The sequence below is a fragment of the Grammomys surdaster genome, unplaced genomic scaffold (assembly GCF_004785775.1).
Source record: "Grammomys surdaster isolate TR1022 unplaced genomic scaffold, NIH_TR_1.0 255, whole genome shotgun sequence".
NCBI lineage: Eukaryota > Metazoa > Chordata > Mammalia > Rodentia > Muridae > Grammomys > Grammomys surdaster.
In genome coordinates this window covers 6,032,789-6,049,306 of record NW_021604696.1, presented here as the reverse complement: position 1 = coordinate 6,049,306, position 16,518 = coordinate 6,032,789, and positions in this window count along the sequence as shown.

Genomic DNA, 16,518 nt, shown 5'->3' with positions numbered 1-16,518 from the left:
CTCCTTCTCCTTCTCCTTCTCCTTCTCCTTCTCCTTCTCCTTCTCCTCCTCCTCCTCCTCCTCCTCCTCCTCCTCCTCCTCCTCCTTCTTCTTCTTCTTCTTCTTCTTTTCTCTTCTTCTCTTCTTCTCCTTCTTCTTTTTAAATTTTAGGGAATGAACTAATGCCCAGGATTTTATGTATGGTATGGTCTGTCCAATGCAGGGCGAGGTACTTTTAGCTAGTAGCTATATGAACTACTGGTGGGCATGTTTGTTACCATTTCCTAGGAAATATTGTGTTCTTTTACAAAGAGGTATGTTCTTTGGTGCATACACCATCCAACATACTACCTTCATGGCTGACAGGCAGAACTGAACATAGTGGAACCTGAAAGGCCATGAGTGTCCTTCCACAGTGGATACACCCAGTGACCAAAACAATCATTGAATGTAGGGGACTAAGGTCAGTGTAACTGGCCTCCTACCTCTAGAGACAGTTTGCTGGGGATTTCTTTTGCTGTGGTTTCTAGCCCAATGGGGAGGGCTCTGCTGGCTGTCTATGTGCTCTGTTTCATAGCTGTAGCTACACAACCTCACTTTCCACCCCATCTAGTCTTCTAGGTGGGATTGCTGTGATCCTGTTGTTATCCTGAGACTCTGGCCAAGCCTCTGCTATAACACTCAAGGTCTCAGGTTTGTCTGGAACTCAGGTCTGTGCGTTGCCAATCATGATGTAAAAGAAAAACTGGACAAGGTAAAGAGGACTCTAGGGTGAGGTGGTCCAGGCACTTCTCTTAGTTATGGCCACGTTGCCACTGATGGCAACATTAATGATAAGATTGATAGGTGTGATGATAGTGGGAAGGGGTGGGCCATGAGATTAGCTGTGTGTCTCCTCCCCACCCACAGCTGAGTGACCACACCACACTGACCTCTTTTTCTATTATGCTGGCAGACAGCTTAGGGTAAAAGCCTTGTCCCAACATTGTGCAGGTCAGACTGAGTGTTGTCTGACTCCATTGACCTCAGACCTTAGAGAAGCTGTGGTCCAGGGCTTGGGAGCTGGTTAAGTCAGTGAGGACCAGAGTTCCATCCCCAGAATCCAGGTAAAGATTCCTGGAATCTCAACACTCAAGAGGCAGAAACAGGCTCATCTCTGGGGCTTATTTGTCAATTAGTCTGGGCTATATGGTGACTTCCTGGCTAGTGATAGGCTGTCAAAAACAAAACAAAAAACCTAAAAACAAAACAAAAGAAAACAGGCAGATGGTACCTAAGAAACAAGACCCAAACTTGTTCGCTGAGGTTCACACATTTGTAGATGCAGCCTTCCCACTCTCAGGATGATGATTAGGTGGGTAAGGATGTTTTTCCTTAAGGCTAATGACCTGGGTTTGCTCTCTGGCATGGAAGGAGGAACCAGTTCCCTCAAGTTGTCCTCTGACTTTCACATGCACACTGAGACATTCTGCCACATGCATCATGCATAATAAATAAATAAAAGTAACCTTTTTCTTTTTTTAAAAGAGAAAGAAAAGCTATGGTTCCCAACGAGGGCATGAGGGGCTGAGGGGCATCTTGTGTCATGACATTTTGCAAAGCACATCAAGTACAAAAACCTCTGTCATTCCCGCTGATAAAGGTGGCCTTCTAGGAGGACCTTGAGCAGGAGCACTGGGAGAGCTCTTTGCCTATTGTTTTCACACACACACACACACACACACACACACACACACACAGACGGGGGGGGGGAGGAGAGAAAGCAAGCAAACCTAGCTCTGGGTTAGGTCAGGAGAGGACCAGAGGGTCTGGGATGAAAGCTCCATTGCATCGTTTACCTCATCATACTGAACGGGCCAAGGCTGGTGGGCTGCCGTGCCAAGGCTCTACTAGAACGTGGTGGGAGCTATTTCTGTCCCTTCTGGCTTGAAGTTCTGTGTACAGATGATGCCAATAAAACTTCCCTGGGAGACTGCTGCCATGGCCACTGGAAATGGTGGCAGATTAAGCATCTTAAAATTCGATTGTGAAATCAATATGCCAATTACAGTAGTTAAACCTCTGCAGAGCCAAGTTCCTTTTTCTTCCCTGGTGGCTGCGTGGCTCAGGATTCAGGGCTGCATTAAGGTGTCACTCAAGGCCAGGCTTGCGGTTCCCTCTGTCTCCATTGGGAGCCCTATATTTTCTTTCTGACTTCTTTTGTTCCTCATCAAAAGCTGTGTTTAAAACTTGCACTTTGGTGTTGAGAATGGGGCTAGAAGGTATAGAGTACATTCTGAGCCATAGTATTTCCTCCACACAATAAGAGTTCCATAGCCTAAGCATATATATTGCTTCCTGTAAGAGGTACGTCCTCTTTCTCTTGGTGTATAGCAGAGTTCTCAAAAACACAGTGGCTAAAGAAAATATCCATCATTTGTGTGGCATTTGATGTATGATTTTTTTATGCTCAGGGCTGGTGTTTTCATTACTTTTCTGTTGCTGTTATAAGACATCATAACTGGGCTGGAGAGATGGCTCAATGGTTAAGAACCCTGGCTGCTCATCAGAGGTCCTGAGTTCAACTCCCAGCAACCACATGGTGGCTCACAACCATCTGTAATGGGGATCCGATGCCCTCTTCTGTGTGTCTGAAGACAGCTACAGTGTACTTATATATACATAAAATAAATAAATAAATCTTAAAAAAAAAAAAAAGACATCATGACCAAGGCAAGTTATAAACGAAAGTGCTTAATTGGACTTACGGTTTCAGAGGGTTAGAGTCCATGATACAGGAACAAGGTCATGGTGGTGGGAACAGTTGAGAGCTCACCTCTCAATCCATAAGTAGGAGGCAGAAAGAACACTGGGACTAGCACGAGTCTTTTTAAACCTCCAAGTCTGCCCCCAATGACACATCTCCTCTAACGAGGCCACATCGCTTAACCCTTCCCAAGCAGTTCTACTAACTGATGATCATGTAGTCAAACATATGAACCTGTGGTGGCCATTCTCATTCAAACTACCACATTCCACTCCCTGGTCTCTATAGGGCTCACAGCTGCATCATAATGCAATACTCATTTACTCCATCTTCAAAAGGCCCCATAGTCTTTCAGTCTCAACATTGCTTAAAAGTCCAGATCTTTCCTGAGACTCAAGGCAATCATTCAATTGTAACGTTATGTAAAATTAAGAAGTATATCACATACTTTCAACATATAATGGCACAGAATACACATTACCATTCCAAAAAAATTGGGGCATAGTGAGAAAATATTGAACTAAAGATAGACCAAAATCCAGCGAGGCTGATTATATCTTATATCAAAGAGCTTAGATGGCACAGCCCTTCCAGCTTTGCTGCCTTCAGGATCCCCACCCTGCCTCACATTGACTCCACTTCCCATGCACACGTGCTGTCCTTGGCAAGCAGATAGGCAATAGCTCAGGCACCTCTAAGTCCTCCAGTTTTCAATGCAATGTTTATAGCTTCTCACAATGACCTCTCATGGCCTCTTTTCCTCTCAGGGCCGTCCTGCCAGCTGTACATTATCTGGTCTCAGAGGCTTTCTTTTTTCTTAAGATTTATTTATTTTATATATGTGAGTACACTGTATGCTGTCTTCAAGCACACCAGAAGAGGGCACTGGATCCCAATATAGTTATGAGCCACCATGTAGTTGCTGGGAATTGAACTCAGGACCTCTGGAAGAGAAGTCAATGCTCTTAACCACTGAGCAAGTCTAGTGTTGAAGAGACCTAAGTAGAAAGAAACAATGTTGTAGCCATCTCTCCAGCCCTGTCAGAGGCTTCTTTAACCACAGAGGAAGATTACAGAGGAGATCACATCTCTCTTACCCACGTATCTTTCAAGACTAAAGCAAGATCCACGTGGAGGACTCTGTTGATTTTTGCAACCCATTTAGGGTGAACCCTGGCCCTCAAATTGAATCACATTTGTAGTAGCTTTGATTAGTCATTGTCTTTTAGAAGCAGACAGCTCCTTAGGCCTTTTCCTTTCCCATGCTGTAAGCTTAGCTGGGTGGGGTTTTACCCTGAGACCACCTCTCCTTTTGTTTCAATGGAGATCAGGCATCTCCTTACTTTACTTAAGTCTCTCAGCACTAGACTTGCAACATTGTTTCCATCTACTTAGGTCTCTCAGCATTAGACTTGCTGCAACATTGTTTCCTTCTATTTAGATCTTTTAGCACTAGACTTGTTGAAACATTGTTTCCTTCTACTTAGGTCTCTTAGCACTAGACTTAGTGCAACATTGTTTCCTTCTATTTAGGTCTCTTAGCACTAGACTTGCAGCAACATTGTTTCCTTCTACTTAGGTCTCTTCAACACTAGACTTGCTGCAACATTGTTTCCTTCTATTTAGGTCTTTTAGAACTAGACTTGTTGAAACATTGTTTCCTTCTTCTTAGTTCTCTTAGCACTAGACTTGTTGAAACATTGTTTCCTTCTACTTAGTTCTCTTAGCACTAGACTTAGTGCAACATTGTTTCCTTCTATTTAGGTCTCTTAGCACTAGACTTGCTGCAACATTGTTTCCTTCTACTTCTATCTCTCAGCTCTAGGCTTGGAGCAACATTGTTTCTTGGTGCTCCTTTGCTCTTCAAACTGTATATTTTGTATTTCTTTTTGCCCTGCACTCTTTTTTTTTCCATTGTAGGCATGCATAAGAGTGATTAGTAACGATCACAAGACAGAGTCAATATTAGGGTTCCTTGATATCTCCTCCACCAAAGAAATTAGTCCATTACTTTTTGGCTTTCAGCAAATTCTTAAGATAAGGATAGAAGACAGCTAGGTTTTCTGCTAAAATATCACATGAATGGACTCTGGGCCAGTTACTGTTAAAGCCCCCACTTCTTTTTCTCTTCCACTCATTTTGGTTGTCAACCTGACTGCATCTGGAATCAACTAAGACCCAAGCAGCTTGGCATACCTATAAGGAATTTTCTTGATTGGATCATTTGAGGTGAGAAGACACACCTTAAATCTGGGCCACCCCTTCTGATGGCAGTGTACAAGAAAGGCATGGGGGAAGGAAGCTTTTGCTTTTTGTCTGCTTGCCTTCACTTTTCCTGGCAAATTCATCTATCCTGTTACTGAGGCATTTCTTTGGTGGTGTTAGAAACTACTTTGTTGAGATTCCAATGTATGTAGTCTGAAGACCAGTTGGAATTCTGTGGGGGCCTCCAGCACAGCCTGTCATGCCACTGACATGAGAACAAGCCTGGCTGCCACTGGGGAAGGGAGAGTCACAACCCCAAGTCTTTCATGAAGAATGTCAGCCAATGGACTGACATTCTTCCAGACTTGAAAAGGAGGCCCCTAAAGAACAACACACTCTCAAATGACCTATCATCTGACCACACCTACAGGCGCGCGCGCATGCGTGCACACACACACACACACACACACACTTCTGTACATGTGTTATATTAGAAATCATGATGCCTCACTCCTTCCTAAGCATTGGGATTTAAAAGTAAATTCTTGTGTCAACTGGATTTCTGTTGGTGATGTTCAGTGCAAATGCTTACTTCCATCTCTTGAAATATTATGCAATGCTGCCATTTCTTCATTAATTGATTTTAAACATTGTTTATTGACTGCAGTGGGAACTGGTGATTGAGCCCTCCATGAACTTCCTTCCCTTGGCTCTTCCTCCCCCCTCAGCATACTTTTATCACAACTTTTGGTTAAATCAATAGTCAGTGTTTATGTCATTACAACAGTAGATTATGCTTCCTGCAAAGTAAAGTAGAGCATGATGAGGTTTCTTTCCTGGAGTTAATGCCCTCATGTTTCCCCTTTATTGAGAGTTCTGTGTCCCTGTCTCTGCTTCTTTTCTAAATGCCACATTAGCTCAGTTAAATGTGAATTCATATTACTTCCCAAGTAGCTAAATCACCGCTCTATCAATTTCCCTTTTTCCTGGATCATCACACTTGAGTTCCTGGCTGTGGATTGCTCCTCTTGTCCTGGCCCTCACCCTTGGCCTTGTTTCTGAGCTCCTCTTGGCCTGTTGCACCAAGATTGTAATGATTCTGGGCCCCTTCCTTAGTTCACACCATTGTTTTGCCAAAGCAAATCTTCTAGTATCTCTCTAAGAACATACTCACTGCAGTAATTTTTTTTTTGAGGGGGTCCTTAGATATCTATATGTTCCTCTTAAATGAACTCTGAGACATGGGCTTGAATAAATGTGACCCATTTGGAAAATCCCCTAAATGAGCTGGATGGCAGGATTGAAATGGTAGAACATTAACAGACTTCACTTGCTGTAGGCGAAGTGCCAATCTCAGGCTGGTCAGAATTGATGCAAGGCTGTGGAGTTTCCATGCTGATGCCCTGACCACTCACTGGCTACAGTTCCCTCAGCATCAAGAGTGGGTACTCCAGGAGAGAGTTATCTGAGGACCATTTTGGGCATGAGACTCTACTACAGTTGGTGGCTTGGGGTTGATAGAAGCTGTCTCAGAGACCCTGGACCAGTGGGTTTTGTGTTCAACACAAAATGATAAGCCAGAATTATTGGAGGGGTTACAAGCAGACAGTTTCTGAGTAGGGCACTATGATGGTTAATCTTGTCCACTTGATGGGAGTTAGAATCACCATGGAAAACAGACCTCTGAGCATATCTGTTGGGGATTTTCTAGATTAGGTTAATTGAAGTAGGAAGACCCACAGGATAAGTCCTGATGGAATACAAAGGCAAAAGAATCTGAGCAGCATCATTTATCTCTGCTTCCTGACTGTGGATGTGACATGAACAGCTGCCTCACCCTCCTGCTGCTTTGCCTTCCATGTCACGATGGACTGTACCCATCAAACTGTGAGCCACTGTCACGATGGACTGTACTCATCAAACCATGAGCCAAAGTAAACCCCACCTCTATCAAGTTGCTTTGGTTAGGAATTTTGTTACAGCAACAAGTAACAAGGGACTCTTTCAGGGGCTTTCAGAATGACATAGAACAGCCCCAGGGGTAGGGGTGCAGCGGTGGTGGGGTGAGGTAGGAAAGTGAGAGAGCTGCTCCCATGGGGCTCTAGAATCTGGCCTCCAGCAGTCCCAGTCTCCTGGAAGTGGGAGGTTTAGTCCCTTGAACTTCTCTATAGATTTAGCATAACCTAGGAAGAAGTCCTCTCCCCACCATCCCTGCCTGAGTCACAGAAGGAAGCTGCAATCCAGAGAGAATCTCGGATTGGTTAAAGGATGTTTATGAGGCTGGGCTTCCAGCAGCTTTGCAGATTGCTTCCCACATGGAGAACCTGATGCACATGAGTCCCAGACTGTGAATCTTTTGAACAGTCAGAGGGTAATAGTAGTAGGGAGAGCAAAGCAAACATCCTATACCTATGCATGGAATTCTACATTGGATGTGTATCCTTTTTTCTGAGAATGAATGAATGAATGAATGAATGAATTTATGTATACATGTAGCATATGTCTTGTTCTACCACAATTGCCTTATTCTCTTTAGACACAGTCTCTTGTTTGACAAAGGCTTGGTCCCCAGCTACTGGAAACTTAAGTGTGTAGGGGATGCTAATTGGAGGCCACTGGCAATGTCCCTTGAAGGGCGAATTGAGACTTAGCTTCCCTCTCTCTTTCTTCTTGGCTTCTATTGTATAAGTGGTTCCCTCTACCCCCAGCAGTAAGGCTCTGCTTTGTCACAGGCCTAAGGTGATGGGGACAAGAGGTCAAGTTACTATAAACTGAAACTGGTGAAATGGCAAGTCAGAATCAATCTTTTCTCCTTTAAGCTGCAGTACAAGATATTTGAACCTGTTTCTAGTTGTGGTGTGGCTCAGCCCTTAGCAAAGACCTTTAATTCCTCTCATCCAGACACACCCTTGGTACTCACCTTTAATCCCAAACAATGAAGGTAAAGTTAGTTTGTGGAAAGAAGCTCCCATGTTTGAAAGTGATGTCTAGTTGAGTGGCAGACAAAGTGACAAATCAGAGACAGATTTCACAGAATAGGGTATGCCCAACTCTTATGAGAACAGAGAGAAAAAGGAAGCTACTCAAGGGAGAAACAGTATAGAAAGGAGAGAGTATAGAACAGGGGTACAGTAGATTATGGAGAGCAGCACAGTGGAGTTGAGAGGGAAAGTGGAGCACAGAGAGAGAGAAGGAGGAAGTTTTACCAGGAGAGTTTTACAGAGATAGACTGAAGAGAGAACAAACTAGACACAGGTAAAGACAGACAGAATGAGCAAGGGAATGAGAAGGAGCCAGAAGATTAGAAAAGAGACAGTCAGTTTGAGGCCACTTCGTGCAATTCATGAGGAACTGAGAGATGCCAGGTTGAATTAGTCATCTTGGAGAGGAGTTTGAGCCAGAGTAGCTAAGTAGACCAGCCAGGCAGAGCTCAGAAAGAACAAGAAAGCACAAGCTTATTCAGCAGGAAGTCTTGGAGGTTAAAAATATTCTAGGCCTGGATAAGATTGTACCGAGGTAAGAAGCTTCCAGGGCTAGGCTTAGCTGACCGAGGCAGTGAGTGTTGGAGATGAAAATTATAACAGGAAAATAAAAGTTACTTTTACAAAGCTGGGTTTGTTGTTGTTGGGTTTTGTTTTTTTTGGGGGGGGGGAGGGGAATAGTTGTTGTCACAGCAACTGAAAGCTGACTAACATAGCTGTCTCTTTAGCAGTGTGTTGCAAGAGACCTGACAAGGGCAGTTAATCTTCCCTGCCTACCTACAAGTCAGGGAAGAAATGTGTGCCTCTAGGAAGAAGCATGGTGGCCTCCACCATCTGATAAGCTCTACATTCTTGGCTTATTCCTGTGTGAGGTTTGCTATCTTCCCTAGGCATTTACAGCACACAAGTCGCTTATGTCTGCAGGAAGGGTAACATGCCAAATGAGACTAAGGCTCCTTCTCATCTCATGCCCTGTTAGGGACTGCAGGTCTTAGCTGGATGCTGCCAGGGCAGGTGGTATAAAAATGGATGCCTGATGAGATGATAGACCTTTTCTCTATTAGCGTCGGCTGATCTTGGGTTGTGGCTATCAGGGGCGGGTTATGTGCGGGACACATTACAGTCACGGGCAAGATATCCTTGAGGATACAGGCTGTGGGGACAGCTCAGCCGTTGCACAAGCATGAGGATCTGAGTGAGGTCTCCAAAACTCATGTAAAAAAAAAAAAAGCCAAGTGTGTGGTGCACATTGGTAATTCCAGTGCTGAGAAGGCATCGACGAACATGTCTGTCCTGGAGCTGCTGGCTAGTCATCTTAGCCAAATCCAGGTGAAAAGGAGGGAACTTATATTGATAAACATTGTGGTCTTAAGGAAGATGCTTGAGGTTAACTGTGGTCCTTTATAGGCATGTACATACATTTGCATAAATACATGTATGTACACACACACACACACACACACACACACACACACATGCTGAGGATACCATTGGTGTGTGAGCCTTCAATGGGATGACTGTAACAACCCAGTGTCTGTAAAATCCCTTTCCTTCCCTGTGTCTTGCCCTCAAGGCAGCTAGAAACACAAGGAGGCCCTCCTGCCTCTTGGGGGAACATTCTGTCTCCTTTGATGAGCTGGCCACCGCTAGTTCTGATTCACAAGCCCTTCAGCTTAGGGAAAGTTATCTTTTGTCCAGCCAGATTTGCATAAATTACTTGCATCTGCTGGTGCCTCTCCCCATTGTGTAGGGAAGAATTCTAAGTCCCCGGTGGGACGGGATGTGAAGCTGTGGAATTCATTTCAGATGAGCTTCCTGGGTGTGTGTACCATGTCTCCCCTGCACTGGCTAAGCATTCATGATGCCCAATTCCTAACTCTAAAGTGTCCCAAAATCTAACTTTGAGTTCTGATACTCCCAAAATGAAAAAATCCAGGTGACAGTCAAAAGGCAGGCGCAATCAGATGGTATAAAATTCTCTCAGACTATGTACATAGAGTCATAATGAGTTCTGGGGAGTTGATCCAGTTGGTAAAGTGCTTGCTATGAAAGACTGAGGGTGTTCTATCCACAGAACAAGTACAACAGAAAGCCTGCCATTGTGGTGGACGTTTGCAGTCCTGGTGCTGAGGAAGTAGGGGCAGGTGGCTCTCTCAGACACGCTGGCTAGCCAGCTTAGCCTAACCAGAAAGCTGCAGGTTCAGTGAGAGGTCCTGTCTCATAAATCAAGGTGGACGGTTCTGAGGGCCAGCACCTTAGGCTGACCTCCACATGCACCCACCCACCCACCCCTGCACACTCTTCTACCAAAGACACCTAAATCAATTCTTGGATTATATTTGGGTCCCATGCCCCAGGATTTCTCATTATTTACATGTGCCCAAACTGAAAAATTAAAAAAAAAAACAAAAAACACCAAAACCAAAAACGTGGAAACATTTCTGACCTCACAAATTTTGGGTAAGGGATCCTCAGCCTGTTTTCATTTTCTGATGCTGTATAACTGGTTGTCACAATGTCACTTGTTTAAAAAAGAGCACAGGGTGGCTGGGTGCTCTGTTCAGTGAGTGGCTCACTCACTGAACACAGGGTGGAATGAGAATTTTGCTGGGCTGAACTTTCTTTTAGAGGATCTGGGTGCTTCTTCTCGGCTCACATGGTTGCAGTGTTAGTTCCTCATAGGACGGAAGTCATGGCACCTTGCTGGTGTCCCCAGGGCTACTCAGAGCTTCACATGGCCCCCTCCCCACCCATGTGTCTTCCAGTTGAATTGCCTTGAGTCTATTTCAGACTGAGTTATTTACTCTTCAATTCTGAATCAGGGAAAATGTCACATGACAGGAACTTGTGTAGTTATGTCATGCCCACGAGGACGATTTTCTGACTTTGAAGTCATTGGTGCCCTGTGGTAGCTTAATCTCAAAGGTCAATCTACCATAGTCGTTTAATATGTTTGCATATGTTCATGTGTGGCCATGTACACATGTGTGTATATGTGTAGAGGCCAGCAGTGGTTTGAATGAGACATGTTCCCTGTAGGTTCAAGTATTTCAACACTCAGTCCCTAGGTAGTTTTTCTGTTTGAAGAGACTTGGGAGATATGGACTTGCTGGAGGAAGTGTGTCACTGGCTTTTAAAGAAAAATGTGAGTTCTGTGGCTGGAACTGATGTCATCACATTTGTGATACAAGTGCTCAACTAACTGAGCCATTGCCACAGTCCCATAATATTCTCAGTCCTAGGATTTTTCAAGGAGTACGCATCTGAGTAGTGGATTGAGTCCATGAGAGAATTCTGCCTTCTCCACGCTGAGCCAGAGTCTCTGTGGGAAGAGGGCTAGGCCTGTATGCATCCCAATTGTCCTTTCACCATTGATGAGGTGGGCACAAATAACCTTAGTCTTAGGGAGAGTGCTGGAGACCATGCTTTCTGCTTAACGCTGTTTCCGGCTACGCTAGTATCTTAGACAAGTCACTGTCTCTCATGGGGTCTGTTAGTGGCTAAATTGGAGTCAATGAGTCAGCCGATTTTGATTGCTTGGTAGTGTTCTATTGAGGCCTGTGAGGTTAGCCTGCTCCTGGCAGGAAGTTTAGGATTAGTTACACTTGCCAAAAGCACTAGAAAAGAGGCTGGTCTCTCTAACCATCTACTTTCTGAGTTTAGAATCAATAACTTGCAAGCTTCTACTAAATGCATATTTATAGATGTCTTCTAGGTGCCAAGGGCATGTGGCATATTGCCAAGATATCTGCTCTCGACAGCGTGTCAAGAGGTCACCTCATGCATGCCGGTAATTAACAGGAAGGCTCTTGGGGATAGTACATGGTACAGCTTTGAGCTGGATTGTGACAGGCACAGTAATAAGGGTCTCAAGACTGCGGCACAGAGATAAGAGGTAGGACAACTCACATTACTGATGCCTTCTGCCAGGGACCACTATTGCCTGTCTAGCTTGCCCTCCTGAGTATGCGCTATACCTCAGTTTTATAATAAGAAGCACAAGGATCAGACAGTTGAATCACTTACCTGGGATTCTACAGCGGGGAATAAATATAAAGACATCACTTCTCGAAGAGTAATAAGCATTGTGGTGTCGAGTTGCTTCCGTGCAGGGGATAGCTAGAGAGCCCCTGCCTCCTGCACCTCCGTACTAACCATTCTCATTCCATAGGCATTTACCAATCAACTGATAACCCCTCTTTAGACAGGAAGCAGGAAGCCTGGTACACTCTGCCTATCAGCAAGAAAACATCCCTTTCGCTCAGGGGACGTTAATAGCCACAGAGTCAGAGGCTGCTTGTTCCCAGTTTGGCTCCTAATCACTCTCTAAATCCCTTATGGCCTGTGAAATAAACCTGATTAACTCCTGGAACTGGCTTATGAAGCCTGGTGGAGAGGGGGCCGTGGCAGCCTAGGGACAGCTCATTTGATCAGAGGTGGCGATTTCTACTTCTGCCTCTGTGTCCAGGGCAGATAAAAGTAAGGGAGGGTGGCGATGCTTAATTAACCCTGTACTTCTTTGATGGGATCATTAGCATATAGACGAGGGTCCTCTCCCAGCTTGGATCTGATGCTGCCTCTATTCTTTTCGGAGGGGTGATGTGCATTTGGTTTGGGGAGTGGCAGCCCAGGTCTTATGGATCACATTCCCCTTTTAAGTTTTTTTTTTTTTTTTTAATATACTATGTTTTAGTGGTGCTGGGCTCACACTTAAAGCCTTGCACTAACTAGGAGAGCACTCTACAGCTGTGCTGTATCCTCAGCCCCTTTCCTACTTTTTCATTTTTCTATTTTCATTTTCTTTGAGTGTGAGTATATGATGTGTACGTATGTTCATGTGTGTGTCCATGCATGTGTGTGTGTGTGTGTGTGTGTGTGTGTGTATGTGCGTGCATGTGGAGACCAGAGAATAACTCTGGGCATTGTTCTTCAGGCGTGATCCACCTATTTATTGATTTATTTGCCCGAGTCTCTTGGGCATCTACCCATCCTATTGCCTAGGGCTAGGAGTACAAAGACATGCCACCATGCTTGGTGCTGGGGCTCGAACTCAGGGAAGGTCACACTTGGTACTTTCTACTGGTGAGGACCAGAGATATAGTGTCTAAGGAACAGGATCATAATTCCATCCAGGGATGATCGATTTGAGGCTGATCAAATAACAATTGTGCCAGGCAATGGTAGCACATGACTTTAACCCCAGCACTTGGGAGGCAGAGGCAGGTGGATCTCTGTGAGTTCAAGGCCAGCCTGGTCTACAGTGTGAGTCCTGGACAGCCAGGGCTACCCAGAGAAATCCTGTCTCAAAAATCTGAAAACAAACAAACAAACAAACAAACACCTCAAAACAAACCAACCAAACTAAAAAACCAAATAACAATTGCAATGCATTTACCTAACAGGTGAGCCCCAAAGTGGAACCAGTCTGAGAGTCATGTGGAAAGGGTTGGAGCCCTGGCCCTGTACTCCTTGTGGGCTAGAGCAGGGTAGGGGGTGGGGTGGGGAGGGTGTTATTACTCAGTCAGTCAATGTATGAAGACATGGGCTAAGATCTCTAGAAACCACATGAAAAGCTAGGCATGGCCAGCCATGGTAACTCATGTGATGAATTTTAGCACTTAGAAGTCAGAAGCAAGTGGATCTCTCTGAGTTCTAGCCAGCCTGAGCTATATGAAGTGATATATCTGAGCCATGTCAAGTGTCAGGGCAGCTAGAACTCCACAGTGAGACCACCATGTACACACACAAAAAAATCAGAGCTAGACTTGGTATATGAGCCTGTGGTTCCAGCAATGGTGAGATGGGGGTGGGGTGGGGCTTGTAGGTCTCCTAGTCTACTTGGCCAAGTTCCAGGCCATGAGAGAGTCCGTCTTAAAAAAAGTGGGTGGTGTTTGAGTAACCCAGAGTCATCCTCAGATCCCCACAATTATGTGCACTCCTACAAGTATACACACACACACAACCTATACCCATCACACATGCACACACATATACATACATAGCTTTATACACACACATGCATGCACACACATACACATATACACACACATATACACACATATGGAAGCACACACACAACACATGCATGCACATATGTACAGACACATATAGATGTACACATACACACGTACACAACATACACCCATCACATATCATACACAACACATACCCAACATAAACACACATGCACACACATACACATATATAGATGCACACACACACACACACACACACACACACAGAGTTCTTCCTCTCCAACATACCCAAGGGAAATCAAGTAGGTTCCACATGACCTCCCAGTGACCCTTGTGTACCTTAGGATGTGTGCTATGGGCGTACTGGCAGCCCACACTGACTTCAACTCTACAATGTTCAGTCAGTGTCAGTGTCCTTTGTTGAAGTGAAGGTGCTTCTTGGTGGTGTGCACCTGACATCTGAACAAGCTGATTGGCTTTGGGAGCTAAGTGCCTAGTGAGTGCTTAGGGGACAGGAGACTGAAAGAAAAAATCTCAGGAGGGACGCTTTCAGGTTCCCCTAACCTTGACCACAGCAGCTCAACAAAAGATGTCTCCAGAAAAGTCCTAGCAGAGAGTTGGGCTCATAAGATAAACTTAAGTTAGTACAATGGCGGATGCCTATAATCTTGGCATGAGGGAAAAGTGGAGGAGGATGAGGGGGAAAAAAGGTCATTTTTAGTTATACGGTGTGTTTGAGGCTAGCCTGGTCTACATAAGACCATGTCTCAGAAAGAGAAGAAAAGGCTGTCCTGAACACTTGGTAGTACCCTGCTCTGGGCTCAGCTGGAGCAGTGGGGGAAGACTGGCAGACAGAGGCTGCGAAGACTGGGGAGCCTGTTCTGCAAGGAAGCATGTAAGAACTGAGCTAAAACATCCAGGGGTGCAGTAGCCCCTGGCAGAGGTCTTTGGGTACTGGGGTAGGAGTGTCTAACCCACAGCCTGTGGGGCACATAAGGCTGAGACGGCTATCGCATGGCCAACACAAAGAAGAAAACATACTTAAAAATGGGAGAGATTAGCCGGGCGGTGGTGGCGCACACCTTTAATCCCAGCACTTGGGAGGCAGAGGCAGGCGGATTTCTGAGTTCGAGGCCAGCCTGGTCTACAGAGTGAGTTCCAGGACAGCCAGGGCTACACAGACAAACCCTGTCTCGAAAAACCAAAAAAAAAAAAAAAAAAAAAAAATGGGAGAGATTATTTTGTGATTTATTTATTTTGTAACTTGATCACGCAGCTCTCATCTGTGAACCTTGAGGATGATGACATCGGGTAGCAATGTCAAAGGGTTGAGCACTCTTGCTGGCATCCACAAACACAGGGCTTCCTTCCTGGGTAGGCAAATCTCTCACCTATTCCCACCATGCCCGGCGTGAGTTTTATAAGAACGGGAGCAAGGCAGAGTAAGGCTGAGAAAAACAAATCTTGTATGATCCCGTTGAAGCAAAAATATCTGATGTAATAAAGTCAAATTCACAGAGACAGAGAGTAGAGTGTGGTACCCAGAAGCATGGAAAGCAGTAAAACGAGGGTTAACAAATTAATATGTGTGGCTTCATTGAAGCAAGTTAATAAAATGCTATGTGGTGTACTGTGTGCACACCTAATGTTAACAGCAATGACACACATTTATAAAGTTATCGGGAAGGTAGGTATCATTTAATGTCTGTCCTGGTGATTAATACCTAAGTAACAACCAATTTATCAGAGAAAGAAACAACCAATTTATCAGAGAAAGAGGCTGTTTTGGCTTACAGCTGCAGGTTATAATCCACCACCGAGGCCCAGTCAAGCCAGAAGCTTGCAGCAGATCACAGCCCAATAGCCGAGAGCAGATTGCTTGCCTTCAGCTAGCTTTCTTCTCTCTTACCCTGTTCAGGAACCCCTGCTTAGGGAATGGTGACACTCATAATGGGCTGTGTATTTCTGTATCAATGAACAATCAAGACAATTCTCTACAGATAATACCCATTTCTAAATCCTACTCCAGAGTATTCCTCATGAAGTCTCTCTTCACAGGTGATTTATAGGTCACACCAAGATGACAGTTAAGAGTAACTAGTGTGTGGGAGCTGGGGGTGGGAGTGACTCAGCTTAAAAGTGGTTACTGAGCCACCAACCAAAGAACATACACAGGCTGGACCTAGGCCTCCCCTAATATATGTAGCAGCTGTGCAGCTTGGTCTTTATGTGGGTCCCGAACAACTGGAGTGGGGGCTATCCCAAAAGCTGTTGCCTGCCTATGGGATATGTTCTTCTAGATGGGCTGCCTTGTCTGGCCTCAGTGGGAGAGGATTTGTCTAGCCCCACAGACTTGATGTGCCAGGGCGCGGGGGGGGGGTGATACCCAGGGGGACCACTACCCAATTAGTGGGGAAGAGGATTGGGATGAGGAAAGGATTGTGGGAGAAAGTGACAAGGAGGGGGGCATGGAGAATCATGTAAAATGAATAAATAAAAAAAATGCAAAAAAAAAACCCCAAAAAGTGATTACTGCTCTTCCAAAGGACCAGAGTTCTATTCCCAACTCCCTGCATTGGGAGACTCACAATTGCCTGTATCTCCAGATGCAGGGGATCCAGTACCTTCCTCC